The sequence below is a fragment of the Pseudopipra pipra genome, chromosome 12 (assembly GCF_036250125.1).
Source record: "Pseudopipra pipra isolate bDixPip1 chromosome 12, bDixPip1.hap1, whole genome shotgun sequence".
Lineage (NCBI taxonomy): Eukaryota > Metazoa > Chordata > Aves > Passeriformes > Pipridae > Pseudopipra > Pseudopipra pipra.
In genome coordinates this window covers 986,624-1,005,314 of record NC_087560.1, presented here as the reverse complement: position 1 = coordinate 1,005,314, position 18,691 = coordinate 986,624, and the positions used below count along the sequence as shown (strand labels likewise).

Genomic DNA, 18,691 nt, shown 5'->3' with positions numbered 1-18,691 from the left:
AGTGCAGCCACTGAACCTCCACAGCTCAACCACACCGTGGGGACGGGGCTGAGCACAGCCCACCTTCCTCCTCCCTCAGCCCTCGGTTCTGAGAGAAACAATGGTTCCATGATCACAGAACACAGGGGCAGGTTCTCTGTTTTCACAGGAAGCCTCTCACTAACCTCCAAGTCAATCTTTTTTTTTCTTTTTGCATTATCAGGAGAGTAGTGGCAACTGGAAAATGGCTTTATTGGGTGAAATAGGATTTAGGGGAAAATAGGTCTCATGAAGTGAAGCTAAAATGAACAGGAGAGTGCACTTTACACTGTGAGCCTTTAGGCATCTGTACACACTGCATGCTCTACTTTTGGGTTATATTTTGTCATCCAGTAGTGACCAGAGAGGTCCTGTCACAGCTGATCAGGTACTTTGGAATATGACCTAGTACTACTCTTCTGTAGTGGGTTTCAGAGCTTGTCAGGTGTGTTTTATAGTTCATTAAGTATGGTTCTTTTAAAAATAAAGTTGCTTTTATTATTTGTGAAGGTGAAATGGTCCCTATGAAGTTGATAAAGTGTTGTAAAGATGTTTTGGAGGGTAAAACTGTGGCTGTTTTTCCTGTGAAGTCAGCAAACGAGGTGGTTGGTGTAGATGTAAAAGAGTAACTTGAATTGCTTGCTTTGTGTTCTTTTGGAAGAACTGTTTGCAGCAGTGCACTCCACTGCATTGCTGAAGTTTGTACAGCTCTCTAGCCAGAGGTTTTCCTAATGCAGCCACCCCTGAAATGTCTGCAGGCCTTGGAAGCTGCTTTGCTCCTGACTTTCAGGGACAGTTCCCAGTGTAGCTTTGAGCAGTTACTGCTGGGGGGGTTTTGCATGTGTATAAAATTTAAAAATAGCTTTTTATCAGAAATTTATGGAAGATAAGTTAGAAATCATCAGAAATTAATAAGTCATTCATCTTCTGCCCAGGAATGACAGAAGGAATAAATGAAGGACATACTTTGAGATTAATAAAAGGAATAACTTTGTATGCCTGTAATGGAGTATGATAGAAGAGTTGTGATTAGAAACTTTGATTAATGAAAAGAACTAGTGATTAGTAGTAGTTCAAGATCTGTCTTGTACCAAAGTCTGAGAGGCTTGTGGGAAATGATAATGAACGGACAAGACAGATTTATATATATCTGTGTGTGTGTGTATATATATATGTATATATATATATGCACATGCATATATAGACATATATTTTTATATATTTTTTTAAACTGAAACACATTTTAATATGAAAGGTTTTGAACTACAAAAAAAAAAAAAAAAGAGAGTCCACAGGTAAAAGTCAGTTACTGTTGAGATGTATTGATCATCTTCCCCCGAGATTTGGGTGTATTTGCTTAGTTAGAGAGTTCACAATATGCAGAGGATGTTTAATAGGTGAAGCTCCTGGACAGCTTTCTCTGGCCTCAATGAAATTAGGATTTCTTCCTGTGTGTTCCAGAAGATCTCAAACACACTGTCATGCTGATGATGAGGTGTTTGCCTTTATGTGAACAGTCTAAACAGTAAAACTAATCATGCCAGTATATTTGTATGGGTCTAAGCTCTGCCAAATTCAAGACAAAATAAATGAAAACATGACTTAAAAGATAACTTTTTCAACTGTTAAGCCAAATGATAATTATTTTTAAACCTACACCAATGCACTTGCTGGCTTTGTATTATCCACAAAGAAATTTTTACTTCAATGTTTTATGTTAGTAATGATGGCAGTGTGTGAGAGAAAAAATGTTAGAATTAGAATTTAATGTCTGTGATTTAGGGTACAGCACAATTCTTGAGAGTCTGTATGAAAACAGTGAATTCAAATGTCAACAAAAAGCTAGGGCATACCACACTAAATTTTCTTTACGAGACTTGTATTTTAGCTTACAGATAACCTTTATTTGATGTTTTTATGTGGATTTTGCTTCAATATTCTGAATATGAAAGGGGAAAAATTTCTTTTCTTTGCAAATCCTATGACTGGTTTATATGGGAAAAAATAATTAAGATTTGAATTACATGTCTTGGAACTTTTGCATGTGTGGAAATGTGGCATAATTTTTATTCCCTGAAACTTATTCCTTTAATGAAAGTAAGGCAACAAAATGAGCATTTGTTGAGCTGATAGGTGAAATCAGATAACTTTTTATTTAAAAACCAAAACAAAATACATTTTCTTCATGAAGTTAAACAGAAGTGGTATGAGTTTATCAGGATAAGCACTGTGAGTAGAAAATGTAACCATTTTTTCCAAAGTATTTTCTCAGTATTGGAGTTCCTCTGGTTCCTAATTTCTGAGATGTTTTAATGCAAGTGCACAGATAGATATGTAGTAAAGATCAGCTTCTGGAGTTCAATTTAGATCCATACCATTTTTAACTTAAAAAAAAGTCCCTTAGGACTCAAGAAATTAAGAATTCTGAGCTTTCAATGGCTAGGGAAAAAAGAGCTACTGATTTGATAGCATTTAAAATTGAGTTTGTTCAATGAAGTGTAGGTGTTCACAGTATTGGGGAGATAAAAACAAGTTTTATGATCTTGTATTTATTTCTCAGTCCTGTTTACAGAGACTTGTTGGGAGCAGCTGGCTGCAGTTCTGACAGCACAGAAGAGTCAGATTAATTTAATGATGTGTAACTAGGCAGTGAAATAATTTAGTCTTTCTTACTCTTGGTAAAATGTTCCTTGGCTATTGAAGAGAAGGAAGATGTTACAGTTAATTCACTTTTGTTGTCCCCGAATGAACAATCCCCCATCTCCACCTATCTGCTTTGTACCACTTTCCCAGGAAAACTAGTCAGCACTGACTCAAAGATGATGCTGAAACCTAGAAGGCCTCAAAAGGTGGATTGCTCTTCGATTGGGGTTGTAGCTGTTTTATTTCAGAAGATGAATGTAGATCGTGGATAAACATGAGAGTTTAGATTTAGGCACTGGAAAAGTGTCTTTGCTTTTTTTGATAAAGAAGTATGTGTCATGTGTAAGGTCTTTAATTAAAAAGAGAATTTTCCATTATAAAAAGGTGTCTGTAGGTTTTGATCAGTCAGACATTTACTGTGTTTTCTTTATGATGTTACTACAGATGTAAAACATAATTGAGAGGTTTATCACGTGTTAAACTGGAGCTTTGGACAAAAAAATTGCTGCTTCGAAGTGACATGTGCTGCTGAGAGCTAAAGGGAATGTACTGACAGCTTTCCAATACCTCAGTGCTTCTGTCAGTGTTCAATAGCTCTTACAAAAACCACCTTAGTCCCTAATCCTGACAAAACCTCCAAATGGGCATTTCCACTGTGACTGTACTGTCCTGTTACAGCCTTTTGTGATGGAACCAATCAGAATAAAATTGTTCACAGAGGTTCTTGTTTGCATTTTGAAACTGGAAATCTTGCTGTATGTAATAAAAAAACACGTGTAGCCATCATCTGCATGACTGGAAGTGTCTGCTTTGATTTTCAAAGATAAAATTTTAAATCTGAACTTAAACAGTAATTTAATCAATATATTGATTAATAAATGCATTAACGTACAGTGCTTATTAGAGTTTAATCATGCCAAGATATTACTACACCAAAACCTTTATGAATCATTAGTGAGAGATTGTCACATTTTGGTTATGCCATAAACAAGACACAAATTGAGTTTTGAGAGTATTAATTACCTTTATAGGAACTGACTGCAAATGTTTCATGTTCTTTCCAGAAAAATTTTCTTGTGATTGTTTCAGTTTGACTCGTGTCATTTGTTTTTCTTTCATTATGTGTGAATCACTGACAGACTCACCAAACAGCTGAATGTAGAATTGAATACTGAGGTCAAATTCATTGCTCATGTTGGCAATTACAGTTTCATTTCAATCCCTAATTTACAAGCACAGGCACCTGGCTTTTGCATTGAAAGACATGTTTTGTGTCTCCTTGTCCTTGGCTTGTGCCGTTGGATGAATTTCACCCAATTAGGATGAGACCAATATACTTCTTCTCATTCTCCTACCCTCTTATTTATTATCCAGTGGGTGCATGCAAGGATGCAGGGATGGTGCTAGCAGGACGTAGAGAAACCAGGAGAGACTTTTCTGTGCTGTCCCTTCAATGCCTATTCATTGTTTTACTTCACCTTTTTCTGTCTAGAGAGCTCTGTCCTGGCTGGTTTTTAACTTCTGCAATTAAAACGGCTCTTTTTAATGGACCTGCAGAGAGACAGAGGGGCACTCTGATGGCCAGTGATACTCTGGGTGGTTCTTCCATGCTGTTCCTAGAAGTGGTAATTGAGTTTTGTGAGTGTGCAGCAGGATGTGAGGGCACCAGAGCAGCACAACAGCCACGGGTCCCTTTGTTCACACCACCAGCGTTGCTGATGCACCCCTTGCTTCCAGTGCTCTGTGTGTGGGACTGTGATGTGTGTTGGGAATGAAATGGTGCTGTTGGAAAGGAATCAGATGAACTCAAAGACCTTGAGCACCATTTTTCAGCTAAGAGAATTTTGGTGTAATTATGTGTACTTGTTCCATTTGCACACAGCGATATAAACACTACAGTGAGCTGGGAGTGAAGGGTGGGGAACGCTTCAGTCTAGAAGTCTGAAATAAAGACCTCTGCAGGAGTCAAAAAAGTATCTGGGCAATCTCTTAAAAGCCTCTTGATTTGCCATTTTGGCTTGTTTCTTAAAATGCTGGGAAGCAAAGGTGTTTTATCTTTAGTCAACAGTCTAAGTAACATTTCGCCTATGAAATTCAGTAGGTATTTGTAAAAATGTGCATATGAGTTCCCAACTGCATGGAGTTGTATCTTCGTTTTCTAAATCTTAAGTATGCTGGTTTTGTGACCACCACCCCTTGGAAATACTCTGTGTATGAATATGGAGACTGCTTAGTTCCTTCTGGTCAGGTTCCAATAGTTGTTTTCCCTTTTCAGTGGAATTCCACAGAATAGTGAACTTACACAGTATTCCTGGTGGCTGCCATGAGTGCACCAGGTGAAAGCTCAACTGAACCTGTAGAGCAGGTAGTGTCTGATGGCTTTAAAAATGACCAGTGAAGGTGTGTTATATTGAAATATATTTGTGTGACAGCATATACTTGGAAAAAATATAGCTGAGAGAGTGAAAAAGGGAAATGGAAAAGAGATGTTGTCAGTCTGTCTTTTGTAAAAGAAATATATTTGACAAATATGTGGATTGGCTTACATAAATACAAAAAAAAAGCAAGTTGTATATGGAAGAGAAAGTGTAATATGTTATAACTAGGAGGAATAAAAATTAGAAGAATTGCGAGAAAGCAATTATTCTTGGTATTTAAAAATTATAAAAATGATATCCCTAAAAACTTTACAGAATTATGTTTTAAGACCTTGATTAATGACACATAGAGTAATAGAGAAGCAGAATCTAGCCACCGTCAGAAATAATATTTGGTCCCAGTATCACTAAACAGGCTGTAAAAGAAGAGCATGTGCAGATCATTTTTGCTCTCTTAGCAAGTAAAGCAGGTTAAAACTAGATAAACTACAACATGCTTGCAAATCCAGTCAGGAAGCAAAACATTTAAGATAAAACTCATTAAACCACTCAGGTCTGTGCTTCATGGCTAATTTACTTAATATTGAGGATTCTTTTAGATCAGGCTGCAGTGCTTTGTTGGTTTGGGGTTTGTTGGGGTTTTTTATCATATCCCTTTTTTTGAAAAAAAAAAAAATCAGTAAATCTCAACTTGCAGATGAATTTTTCATAAGCAGAGAGGGACTAAATATATTGGATCAGCTGGAATAATTTACTCAGTTCTGTCACTGACAGAACTGGTCAAACTGGTAGAAAAACAGCCCTCTAAACTGAGGTTTGTGATATATTGCCTCTGTTTCTCTGAACCAAACAGGAAGAGGGCTGGACAAGAAGCTGTCATTTGATGTGCATCAGCTCTGCAGGGCCAAAGCAATGCCCCTCCTAGGGCAGCCCAAGTGGGTTTGTTGAGTTCCCCTTTAGAACACTCCTGTCTGGGTTCATGTGTACTAATGGTCAGGCACTTTCCCTCCAGAAAGTTTCCTTTCTGTTTTTCTGTTTGATAATGGACTTTGTTTAATCTGAATTGGATTGGGCTCTGGCTCAAGTTCTTGATAGAAAAGCTGTTGTGATCTCAACAGTGAGATACTGAAGTGCTCCTAACAATCTTGGGAATGGTCAAAGCTGGAGGAAAGGAAGAAATTTTTTTCCCATAATATTGGTACAGATTAGTGTTCCAGGGTCAAGGTGTGCTTTGGGTATGACAAATGGATGCAGAACAGTACTTTACAGTGTCGTTTTTGGAGTAAAACAGTAAAACATGTTCTGGTCTTTTCTCCATCCTCACAGGCACATGATACTGCAGAGCTCCAAAATCAGAAGTAAATCAGCTGGATTGTTGCCTCCTGTCTTCCTAAATAGGCAAACATACCAGGAACAGAAAAGGGGCCTACCTACCTCATTCCTGTAAGTAGCTGTAACCATCCCTCCACCCCCCATATCAGCACCTGTCCCTGAGTTGTTGTGAAATGCTGAGCAAAGGATGTGGCGAAGAAAAGGAAAATTTTAATTTGTTTTCTGGTTGACAACAATTAAGTGTAGCCAACCAAAGAAACCAACTGAAATTATTAACAGGCTACCAGCATGCCTATTGCCTGTGGCAACACAGAGCTGGTGGATGATGCAGTGTTACTCATTTAATGGCTTCCTAAAGCCTGGATGCTGTGTAAGTTCCTAACCCAGCCCTGCCATTGCCATGTTAAACTGCTGCAGCAGTTGATCTGTCACTGCAGAAGTTCTGTTTTGGGCCTGGTTCTTTGCTTTTATATTTCTTAGCAGTTTGTTGTGTAATAACATGGTCTAACCCACAGTGTGACTTAGATGGAAGATCCCCAGAGGAACAGCCTTGGTCGGGACAGTGAACAGAACAAGGTGTTTAATAACTGGTGTTCAGCTGATATCAGCTGCTGGGAATTGCCATTTACTTGCTGATTTCTCTGTCCATTCTCCAGGGAGAAGGTGGGTTTACCAGTGTGGATGCCTGCCTCATTTGCTTCACCAAAATGAGTTAGGGCACGCAGGAGAGAAGGGGGATTTCTGCAAGTAGAACCTATCATGGTAAGTCAGATTTTGTCCCTGCTTCTGCTCTAGAATTTCTCAGTGATGCTAAATACATTGTTTAAACCAAACTTTTCACACAGAATTCCCTCTTCCCTGGAAGTATGTTATGTTACACATAACACTTTCTTGGCAGCAGGGCTGGATTGAGATGTTCTTCCCTACTACTTTTTCCTCTCCTACCACATGAAGTCCACAGAAGTGCTTGAGGGGACCTTCAGCAAATTACAGCAGCAAACTACATGGAGCTGAAAATAATTACTCTCTACCATGTACACAAAAAAATGATGAGTAACTGTGGTCTGTAGTTTTGATTGGACACCACAGCATCTGTCTTGAATATTACACTAAAATTAAGTACATGGGAACTATATTTTTAATTTTGAGTTGCTAAATACTCTGTAAAATGCAGGTACTCAAAATTAATAGTGTTTTTGAAACTAATCTGTCTTCCTTGACTGTGTTTTTAAAATAGTATAATTACATTACTTGTTGGCACATTCTTAACTAAACTCATTCATGTTTTTGTGTGACGTGCATGTACTGAACAGGTGAGCATGGAAGAAAAAAAAGACTCCTGAACCTCCCTTCAAGAGGTTCAAAAGCTTCTAGTAAGTCAAGTTCCTGGGGCCACAACTGAATGGTTGTGTTCAACTCAACATTTGAAAAAATTGCTGATTTAGTGAGCTCTATCAATTCTGCAAAATGTTTAAAATCAGTGTTTAAAATGAAGGAAAATAGCAGATTGAGGATATAATTAAAGACTGTGTTATAATGTTTGCGCACATTAGAACTGAATGAAAATTTTGCATTCTTGCATTTACTAAGTTTAGCCTACAGTTATTGCCAGGATGTTGTTCTGGCCCCCTTGGCTGTGTATCCCACTGTGGGAACCACAGTCTCGAGGCCACGCACTTTTCAAATTTCAACTCTGTCTGCTTTTTTTGCTAGACTGAAAATGGGTTAAAACATCCTTATACAGAGGTAGAAGACTTGTGTGATACTGGTGACTTTGGCAGCTATAACTGATTTGTGATCTGTTATTATTTTTGACCTGCATGAGTTGCTGTATAACATTGTTCACTGTCATTGTTCACTGCGATCGTGAAGGAGTCCCAACAGAAGTTCTACCAGTCCATAGCACTGCAGCATGGAAACTGTGTCTGCCTTCGTGTCTTCATTAAATCCATTCAGGATTTAATTTGTTTCTAAGCTTAACCTTGGGTTTGAAATTCACTATAAACCACTTTTTCAACAGCAATAGTGACTAATCAAACATAGGTTATATGTTTGACATAGATGCATTGCCCTTCTCCCCACTCCTCAGAATAATAATTCTGTTGTCTCATGTCTTCTGTTCTTTTTTGCCTTCATTTCTTCAGGTTTTCCTAGACTCCCACTTCTGTGTTATCCCAGTTCTCACACATCTTCTCAGTGCCTTGTAAGGATGCCCCAGCTCAAGCTTCTGGGCAGAGGTTTCCCACATGTTGCCCTCAGAGATGCCTGAGCAATTGCACATCTACAAACATGACAGTTTTGAATTAACTCAGAATTAATTTAAACAAAAGCAAATGCAATATCTTCTTCAAAAATGTTTCCTTACAAGCAAACCTTCGTACCAAATCCATATAAACAGAGTGGACTGGGTGTGGATTAAGTCAAGCAGAAAAGCAAAGTTAGAATTCACAAATCTTTCTTTCCTATTTTCAATAATTAATTTTGTTGGGCTTTGGGGTTTTTTTTTTTGTTTTGCTTTTTGCATTTCTTTTGTCTCTGACTGGCAAAGGTCACCTCTTGAACATAAATTCTTTGTCTGTCTCTGCTTGAACACAGATTCTTTCTCTTCCTTTCAGAAGTGGGACTTGATGTCCCAAACCATCTTAAGGTTCCTGAACTGTTGCTGAACTCATCCATTTTCTCTATAGCTGATGCACAGATTTTTTCAAAGCTCCAACCTTCTCTGTGGGCACTGGTTTTTATTTAAGCTGCTGAAGATTAAGGATAGTGTTAGTAAAACCTTTGGCATTCTTTCTGAGAATTTTATAGGTATCCACTTGGATCAGGAGAAAAAGCTGTGTCCAAGTGTTGCATACGAAATTTTTCCTTTGGATCCATTGTCATTTCAAAAGTCCTTATGAGTTTGGACCCTACCCTCAGTGTCTGCAAGTCTCTGTCTCTCTACTCGAGTGTCAGACTAATTTTGTTTGTCCTTGCCAGGTCTCCGGCATGGAACAATTGCACTGCTCTGTTCTGCTGGGGCAAAGGCAATCCCTGGTAATGGCTTCTTTAATCTTGTAAAAGTAATTATTTTATTTGGGGCAGTGACTCCAGCCAATTCCAGTCTCCTGTTGGGGAGAGTGGTCAAACAGAGATAAGCAGTGCCTGCATAAGACGAGTTAGACTCTAATCTCTCATCATTTTAATTTAAGTGAAAAAAATTCTAAACTTGATTCTCAAGAGTCCTAACATTGTATGTTTACCTTCTCCTACCTTGCTTTCAGGTAATACTGGTTAGCACTGTATGTACTATTAACACTTATGTGTCTCATCCAAACCAGATCTATCCACTGGGTCTTGTTTGTGCATCTGAAGTGTCTAATTCTACTGTATACTTCAGTTAGATTTTGTTTTTCAAGGTCTAGAAAAGTAGAAAATCAGAGTAGACCAGGGAACCTGCAGAACTGAAGAGAAAGGAGGAAATGAAGTAATCTATTATTCCCCCTTGCATCTAAAATTTTTTTGATGACAAAAGTCACTTCTAAGCTTTTAGTTATTTGTTGCAAAAAATAGATCTTTCTTGGATACTCCTTTTACCAGCTTTACAGAACTTACTTCTCTGTGTGTCCCCTGATGCACAACTTGGAAAAGAAACCCCTGGCTTAGCTGGCTGAAGCTCCCAGCCAGAGGTGCCGTTGTGCTGCTGCTGGGGCTTGTTCTGTGTGACCAACTCAGGTCCTGCCAAGCTCGAGGTCTGCTTTAACAAGGTGGGGTTCTGGTGTGTAAATAAGCCCAGGGGTCTCTCACCCTCCCTCCCAGTGCCTGCTCTGGGCTCATCCTTGGCACAGGAATCTTCTAGATTCTGGTTTGTTTTACACATCTCCATCAGACATGAGGCATCTTCTGTTTCCACCCCAAGCATAACAAATACTACCTACAAGTTCTTAGGAAACTGCCCCCTTTGGGATGTGGGCAATGTCCCAGAACTTCCTGTAGTGAGTAGGGGATTATCAATAGGAAAAAAAGCTCACTTTTAATTTTCTGATGCAGTTACTATAACTTGTAGTCGGAGTGATAAGACAGAAATGTTATTCTGTTTTATTTAAGTGTCATCTTGGCTATTGCTGTGGTGGTATTTTTACAGAAGTATGTTGGCTTATAACAGAGCAATGACGTGGTTTTACAGATAACTGGGACACGTTACCTGTCACTATGGGCAGCTTACTCTAGAATTCATCATTTGGCAGTTACTGTTCATTTTAGGCTAATTTAAGATGATGCACCATTTGATGGTACTCTGAATTTCAATATTGAATTTGTCCTAGGACTCCTCGTTAAGGTGCAATTAATAAAGACTAACTGCTGTATTAGGATACTCAGGCTGCTCTGCCTAACGTGGGTGGAAGTAGAAGTGTGTTTTAATTACAGGCAATGCTCTGTCATTTTGAGATTTAATTGCTAGTTGGATTGATTATTTTAATAACTGCCTATTATGAGACAATTTTATTACATAGCAACAATATTGTTATTGCATGGGGTACATACTGTCAGTGAGTGCAAACACAGGGCTTTGCTTTTCCAAATGTAGAAAACAAACGCTCCAGTTCATGCTCTTTACCTCTGGTATCTGCCTTCACAGGTATCATCACTTATTTTGTCCGTGTGCACTAGACTAGTTTACTTAGTCCTCGTGAAATTGAAATACTTTTGCTAATTACCAGAAATAGAGTAAAATACTTCTGAGTCCTGTTCCACAGTGAGAAATGAGATTCGTTCTCTTTTGCACAAACTGTATAAATCATGTTTTTTACTATAACTGAATCCATGTCTCTAAAGCAGCAACTTCACAGAGCTTTTCAGGCCAGTGTATTAAAAAAAAAATTTAATATCTTAGACTGTATTGTCCAAAGTAGTTTCTCCTGGAATTTCAGCAAATTTTTGTTTGTCTTGAAGATTCCTTTGTCTCAGTAAAACTGTTTTTCCAAGGTAGGTAGTTCAAGAGCTGGGTGAAAAGAATTAAATGTATCCTTTAAAAAAATGTTCTCACTGGACACTTTAATCATTAGGATGTAATTTAAGCAAAAATATTGACTGGTTCAGTTTAGAGCAAGAATCTGTCATTCTAAAGAAATACACCTTAATCTAAGAAGGCCTTAATATATCGTAACATGAAAATTACCTATATAGAGCAGTAGGAGGATACAGTTTGAATATTTCATGCAGTATACTTTTGTAGTACTTTAACACTCCTTTTTTAGTTATTTAGCATGAAATCCATGAGAATTTCTCTCCCATTGTTTTTACTGTTGTACATGATGCATATGAGCACAGTGTCTACAGACTGGGCTATAGACAGTGGCCACATGGTGAAAATATGATCTGTATCTCTCTTGAAGTATTACTATTTCAGATAAGGTGATTAGAAAATCTAAGTTTCTAATGTGTTAAACCTTTAAAATCAGAACAGTTCAAAATAAGTGTGTCCATCTGTTCTGGATGCTGTATGGGCTCTGTGGTAGTTTTAGCATTTCAGAACTAAACTATAGCCCAACCTAAGTTCATTTAGTCACATGCTTGTGAGTAAATTCATGTAGTTTTGAATTGTCCCTCTTGAAAAGACAAAAGAATTTCACTAGAATTAAACAAAGACTATCCATACCTGATCTTTCATTGTCGTTGGTGTTTATAAGGGCAGAGAGCATATGGATGGAGAGCTGGTAGTGTTTTTATAGCTAAAAGAAGAGGGAGTCAGTTGATAAGTTGGTAGGAAAGACAGAGAAGAACTTCTTTCCAAGGAATCATCTCCTCTCACATTTCCTTTGAGCTGTCTCCCTGTATTTAAAGCATGAAAAACTGACATCGTTTTTTAGACATGAATATTAAAAATCTTTGGAAACTTTATCCATAGAGAATAAAGCCTTGAGTAACTTAACTTTAAGTTACAGTGTAAATTAGACTAGTAAGATTCTAAAAACATCTCTTCATGGAACAGTTAATTCTCTACAGAGAACTAGAGGAGGAGCTTTAACACTCTTATAAGTTGAAATGATGTTTGGCAAATAGTAGGTTTCCAGACTGAAAAGGGTCAAACAAACACTATGGTTAAGTTCCAGACACTTATTTCCTGGTCACATTTTGCTAAATTTGGAACTGATTCTACATCCTTTGCTAAATGTGTACTGCATGTAATTAAGTTCCAAATATTGTTTCACTGGAGGCTATGAGATTTGGCTGTTTCATTTGTGTTATTTATTGTAGCTGTGTCATAAAAATGAATTGTGCACTGGTGGTGTAATAAACTAACAAATGTCTTATTTGTCTTATTAAACAGGCAGGGATTAAAAGGATGTGAAAAAGTTGTGTAAGTAATTGGATAATTTTTTTATGGTGAGGTATTTTATTTTGTGAGGGAACGATCTTTCCCTTTATGCAGAAATTAAGAAAGATTTACACTCTTTTCAGTGACTGTTCTCAACAGATTCTAATGTGTACAAGAAATCACTTCAATATTTTTTCATTGCTTCCAAAAGCAGCTGCTGAATTACTTGATACTGTGATGAAACAAGGCAGTTTGTTAAATACAATTCTGCTTCTTGTGATGATTAAAGCATCACTAAGGGGAGATGCCACCCAAGAGGAAGCCACTTGTCTCTTCTGTGTGACTCGGTTGCTGAAGCCACACTTGTCACTACCCTTGGTTATCAAGAACAGCTTTTGTGATAGGACATTATGGGACCTTAAAAATACTGAGGGATGCTTGTTGTTCTTGGATGCCATCTGACTTAGCTACGACACTTCTTGTGAAGCTGGGGTGCTCTGGGTGCTGAGGGTGGAACAGCTCGTGAGACTGGGAGAAATAACAAAGTCAGTTGCTGTCCAGTTATTCTGTCTGCTGTATCAAATCCTTTGCAGTATAGGAAGTACAAGCACTGTGGGAATTCCCAGGGTGCCTCTAAAAGTAACAGAAAAATATCTCTTTTTCAGTAGAAAGAAAAAAGAAAAGGGCATAACACATTCTAGTATTTATGCAGATGACTTTTATTTGAAAGCTGGAGCTAAGTAGAGCTTTATACAAAATAACTTTATTCTTCCCAGAAATTCAGCTTTTAAAAGCCCAGTAGTTAAAAAAAGAGATTATAAGTGATTAAAATGGTTTGGTAAACAGTATTATAGTGAAAACTGAGATGCACTGTGGCTGTTAATTTTCAGGCCATGTTCTTGAATCAGAAAATCTCCTATTTCTCTTGCATAAATAGGTATAACAGTCAGATTCTTCAAAGAAAGAAGAGTGATAAAAATATACCTGCTTCACAGAAAAAAATAAAATGGTATCTCTCTGTTCTACAGAATAAGGAAACACTAATATATGTATATTTAGTATTTCATTATTGGTACAGATATTTAAATACTACAGAAACATTTCTTGTACTGTCCGAATTAATCCAAAATGTTGACAGAATTGATTGCTGCTTTTAAGCAATATATATAGCAGAGGGTTTATATGATATGACTTTAACCATCTTCCTGGAATTAAGAACCTAGAATCCCAAAGATTCCAAAGCACAGCTCAAGCACCTCAGTAGAGCCCATCCCCACCTGCTGACTGTGCAGGGAGAGCTTCAGATCTCCCCTTGCAGGAGGACTTGGCTACAGACGAAGGATTCTGACATTTTTGCTCTGTGTTTTTTCATCTCTTGGTAAGAAGAAAGGCTGATTAGATGGGAAACCTTCAGCTCTAGCATTAGGATCTAAAGATCAGGGTTATACTGAGCTGGAAATGCAGATTTGAAATCAGACATAGCTGGATAATACCACGCTAGCAAGGCCTGCAGTCTGGAACTGATACCACGGGGCAGGAACAAGGGAAGGCATTTTTAACTGGTTTTTCGAAGTCTCTCTAGTGAGACTTATTCCCATCTATCCATGTATCCTTCTTCCCACTTCCACTGAAACCACTGTATGTTTTGAAAAATAGTTAGAATTATCCAAGGTAATACAACTCTTATAAAGTTTGTGAAATTTTGTCTGGTGGAGAAAAAAACCCTGAAATGAGAACAGTACTTGTTTTCTAAACTGTTTGTCAGCAGATGCCTGGACAGTGTGGCACATACATGGATCTGGACTAACCTTGGGATGTGCTGGTGGCTGCAGAAGTTTAGGATATTAAAGGATAGAAAACCAAAGAAAATGAGGCATCCTTCTTTCTTCTGTTTGCAGAACAATTTCCTGTGAAGCTGATAGGATTTTCCAACTAAGTTTTGTACATGTGGAATTGATTTACTGGTTCTGTGAACTCACAGGTGTGCTTCAAAGCTGGTATTTGTGTGTTGTTATTAACTAAAGGTAGACAGATGGGTCCAGACAAAACTGAAGACATCTGCACCTTCAACATTGAGATCTGCCTTCTGTTTCTGAAAAATGTTGGAGCTATTTGTAAATTTGGAAGATCACAGGGACTGTATGTTGCTTATCATGCTTATGCTTGTTAGCTCAGCTTCTTATGGACTTTTGTAATTAACTTTATTCCTTGTTTTCGCAGTCACAGTGCTGCTTTTAAGGCCTTGTGCAAGAATACTGGTTATTTTATCCTCATTGAAGCACTGCAGCACATTGCAAACGATGTATAAAGCTTTTCTCCTCACTCTTCACTATTTCTTGTCAGAGTAAATAGTATACGTTGTGCTGTTTGATATTATTATCAGCTTAGTAATGTCCAGGAGAAAGTTTCCAAGCCTAGAAGTGAGACCAGAAGTTCTATAAAAGCTAAACCTTGCTGAAGTCTTTGCTTCCAGAGATGTGTGTCTAACACATTACTGATGGATTGGTACATGGGCAGAACAGAGAACCATGTGAGGAAATCTGTCCCTTAGTGAGTTCTTGTAGTGGTTTGTAGGAGGCCTGAGAGGGCAGGAGGACTTCCACTGTCAGCTGTTGGTGGTGACTCTGGCTGGGGTAACATTCTATTAAGTGTCAGACTTTCAAGAGGTAAAGTATTATGGGAAGGTTTACTGCTTATCTGTAAGTAGCAATGGCAATTATAATATAAATTTCCTGAATGTCTTTCTCTTTGAGAGCTTATGTTCTATCATTTGAATTACAGAGAAAGCAAAGAACCAGATTTTCAATCTCCTGCTGGAGGTCGTTTACATAATTTTGGGCCTTTTGGCTGTAGCTTTACTTTAGGAGACTGACAGTCTAATTTAATCAAGCAGATGTGGATTTGAGTATGTGGAGTAGATATTCAGTCACATAAGCTGTATAAAAATTCACAGGTCAGGTTCAGGACTGTTTGAAGTTGCCCAAGAAATTCTTTGCAACCAAATCCCTTTTGGATGAAATCTATTTATGAAAGTGGTTTATTTTTTCTTCTTTTTAGTTAAAGCCTCTAGTCTTTAGAGATCATCATCATAGAAAACATTAATGTTGTACATAAAAAAAAAATGGTAGCTACTCTATAGTTTCTGAGTTGCACACATTATGTTGCACATAAGCAGATCCATTTTTATCTTAGTAAAAACAAAAATACTGGCGGCATGAGCTTGGTTCTGATCCGTGTTCAAATATTTGACTAGTTGATGGTAGTGACCTTCTTTTCCTGACATCATCTCTTTTACTTTGAAGCTAGTGCTTGAAAAACCAAATTATTATCATCTAGATAAAGTTCAGCTTGTACCTTTTCACATTTTCAAGTATTATTAACTCCCCATAGATGGTTTGCTTTTCAGTGTCTACTGTCAGGAACTCCAAGAAATGAGCTCATTCTGTCTGTCATGAAGTGGAAAATGCTGCTGGTTAATTGACTGGTTCAGCAAAGGGAAAAGCAAGAGTTTTTTCCAAAACATATGTATGTAAGAAAAAAGCTGACTCAAATGAGTGAATTTGCACATCTGCTGGTTTGGGCTGGGGTAGAGTTAATTTTCTTCCTAGTGGCTGAAATGGGGCTGTTTTGAATTTGTGCTGTATAGGGTGATGATGATGGTGACGGACATACTTCTGTTATGGCTGAGCAGGACTTGCACAGAGCCAAGGCCTCTCCTGCTTTCCTACTGCCCAGCTGGGGAGGGGACACAGCCAGGACAGGTGACCCCAGCTGAGCAGAGGGACATTCCAGACCATGAGACACCGTGCTCAGAGTATAAAGTGGGGGCAGAAGGAGGAAGGGGGACATTTGCAGAGGTGGTGTTTGTCTGCCCAAGTCACCCTCACACGCTGGGGCCCTGCTCTCCTGGAGAGGCTCCACACCTGCCTGCCCCTGGGAAGCAGTGAACTGACTCCTTGGTTTGCTTTGCTTTCCCTGTTAAACTGCCTTTATCTCAGCCCGTGGGTGTTCTGTTTTACCCTCCTGGTTCTGCTGGTGGGGGAGTGAGGGAGTGGCTGCTGGGGCCGGGCTGGGGCTGGACCACGACAGCACTTACTCTGTCAGGCAAACTGCCTGATTTAGTGCAGTGACTGACATCAAAACCAAACCTATCGCTTTTTCAAATAAGATTCTGCAAAACTAACCAGGGACATGAGTCACCCTGTTTCCCTGTGTCGTGCCCTGTGGTTGGTCACTCCTTAAGCCACCATTTCGATCAGCTCACTTGGCTGCTTTTTTGCAGGAAGAACATGGTTTCCAGCAAACTCTTTTTGGGGTTTTTTTGTTGTTGGGTTTTTTTTTTTCTTCCTTTTATCTGCTTTATAATCTTGCCTGTCTGTTGAGCATGTCTTATCAAATACTGATCTATTGTGGGACCAACTCCTTGCATGAGATAATAATTTTCTCTTTCCCCCTCCTCCACCCAGCCATTTGTATTTCCTATAAAACCTATCCGAAGTTAGGGATCTTTGTTGAAATCATTGCTGCTCCACATCCACAACTTTTTATTCTGAACCAACAGTAACGGGGTTCTTTCTTTGTTCTTGGCATTTCTGGCTAATAAGCAGACCTGCTGGTCAGGCAGAGCAATTTTCTGCCTTACGTCTTCAAAAAAATTCTAATAAATTGACAGTGTGTATTGCCCAAAGTGCTAAAACATTGTTTCTAAAAAAAATCGACAACTCCCAGTCAGCTCTGCTATACATTGAGCTTCTGAGCAGCAGCAAAGCAGAGGAGTTTGATCAATGTCTTTAAAATAAAGACAAAAAAATTAGATGTGTGGAAAGTATTGTCTCTTTGGATAGCTTAATGGAATTTTTTTTTAAGTAATCTACTTTCCCAGGCTTTTTGTTACAAAAAGCAGAGAAAAATACAGGTATTTCCAACATCCATCTGTTTGAGATGTTTAAAAAGATATAAATATTTCTCTCTGCAGTAGATTAAATTAACAGATATTTATATGCTGAAGCTTGCAGTAAGCTCTACAAAACATGTTCTAATTCCTTAGAGTGATGTTGTCATCACATTTGTCAAGTAAGGCTCAAGGAGACTGCAAATTCATTTGTATTTTCCCCTCTTTTCCTGTCCGGCTGTCCATGATGAGCTCTTTGTTTCAGAAGAGATTGTTCTTCGTTCTGTTTGCAGGTGCTGTTTTCATATGTGAATTTGGTACATAAGTTTAAAAAATGCAGGCACTGTTGTTATTTTCTTCAGCTGTTGCCTGTAGACATTAGTACTCAGTGTGGTGAAGGGTTTTATTCCCCTACCCCCAGGCTTATTTTACAATCAATAGCAGTTCCCATATTCTTTTTTTTCTGGCTTCCTGAATTTCCTGGTTTGTACACTGATATTTAATTCCATATTCTGCTTTTCACAAAATGTAATAATAGATGATGTTGCCAGTGGCAATTAGAACTAATGTCTTCTTCTTAGAGGTGCTGAATGTTCATTAATGTTCATTAATGTCAGAATGTTCAGAAGTTCTCAAAAGTCAGGATGCGCTATTTTAACATCAAATTTGGAATGTCTGTTAGTTGCTAATGCTTTTTTGTGTGTGCACAATTCTTCTGCATTTTCCTTGTAACACTTTACTTGATTCATCAGCTTTCAGTTCTCCTTGTTGAGTCCGAGTATTTCCAGTTAATTATTATTCTTCATATCGCCTGAATTGCAGGAAAAAATCACAACTTTAGAGGTAGTTACAGCTTATTTATGCTGAGAGAAAACTTACAGAATGTTACCAAATTGATTTGACTACAAAGAAAGAGGGATTTTTCTTGCTACTTAGGGCATCTAATTTATTTTTTTTTCTTTTTGATTAACAGCAATTCTTAATACTAGATAATTTCACACTCATTTTGCTTGAAAATGAAGTGAAATTTATAGCTTGCTAATATGTATAAGTCGGAAAAGGAGTTGGAACACAAAAAAGAAACAGATTCCAAGAAAACTATGGAGAATTATACTAGCAGAGTACTACTTT

The 18,691-nt window shown here is 38.1% G+C and overlaps 1 protein-coding gene across 8 annotated transcripts in view; it reads left to right on the top strand.

Annotated features, from left to right (window-relative positions):
* The window catches only part of OTUD7A (OTU deubiquitinase 7A), a 121,598-nt gene that overhangs the window by 37,596 nt on the left and 65,311 nt on the right, over positions 1–18,691 (top strand). For all 8 annotated transcript variants that reach the window (XM_064668317.1, XM_064668318.1, XM_064668319.1 and 5 more), the window contains 2 exons: positions 6,366–6,482; positions 7,028–7,133. The gene's annotated coding sequence lies outside the window, so the exon portion shown is untranslated. The remainder of the gene's footprint in view (positions 1–6,365; positions 6,483–7,027; positions 7,134–18,691) is intronic.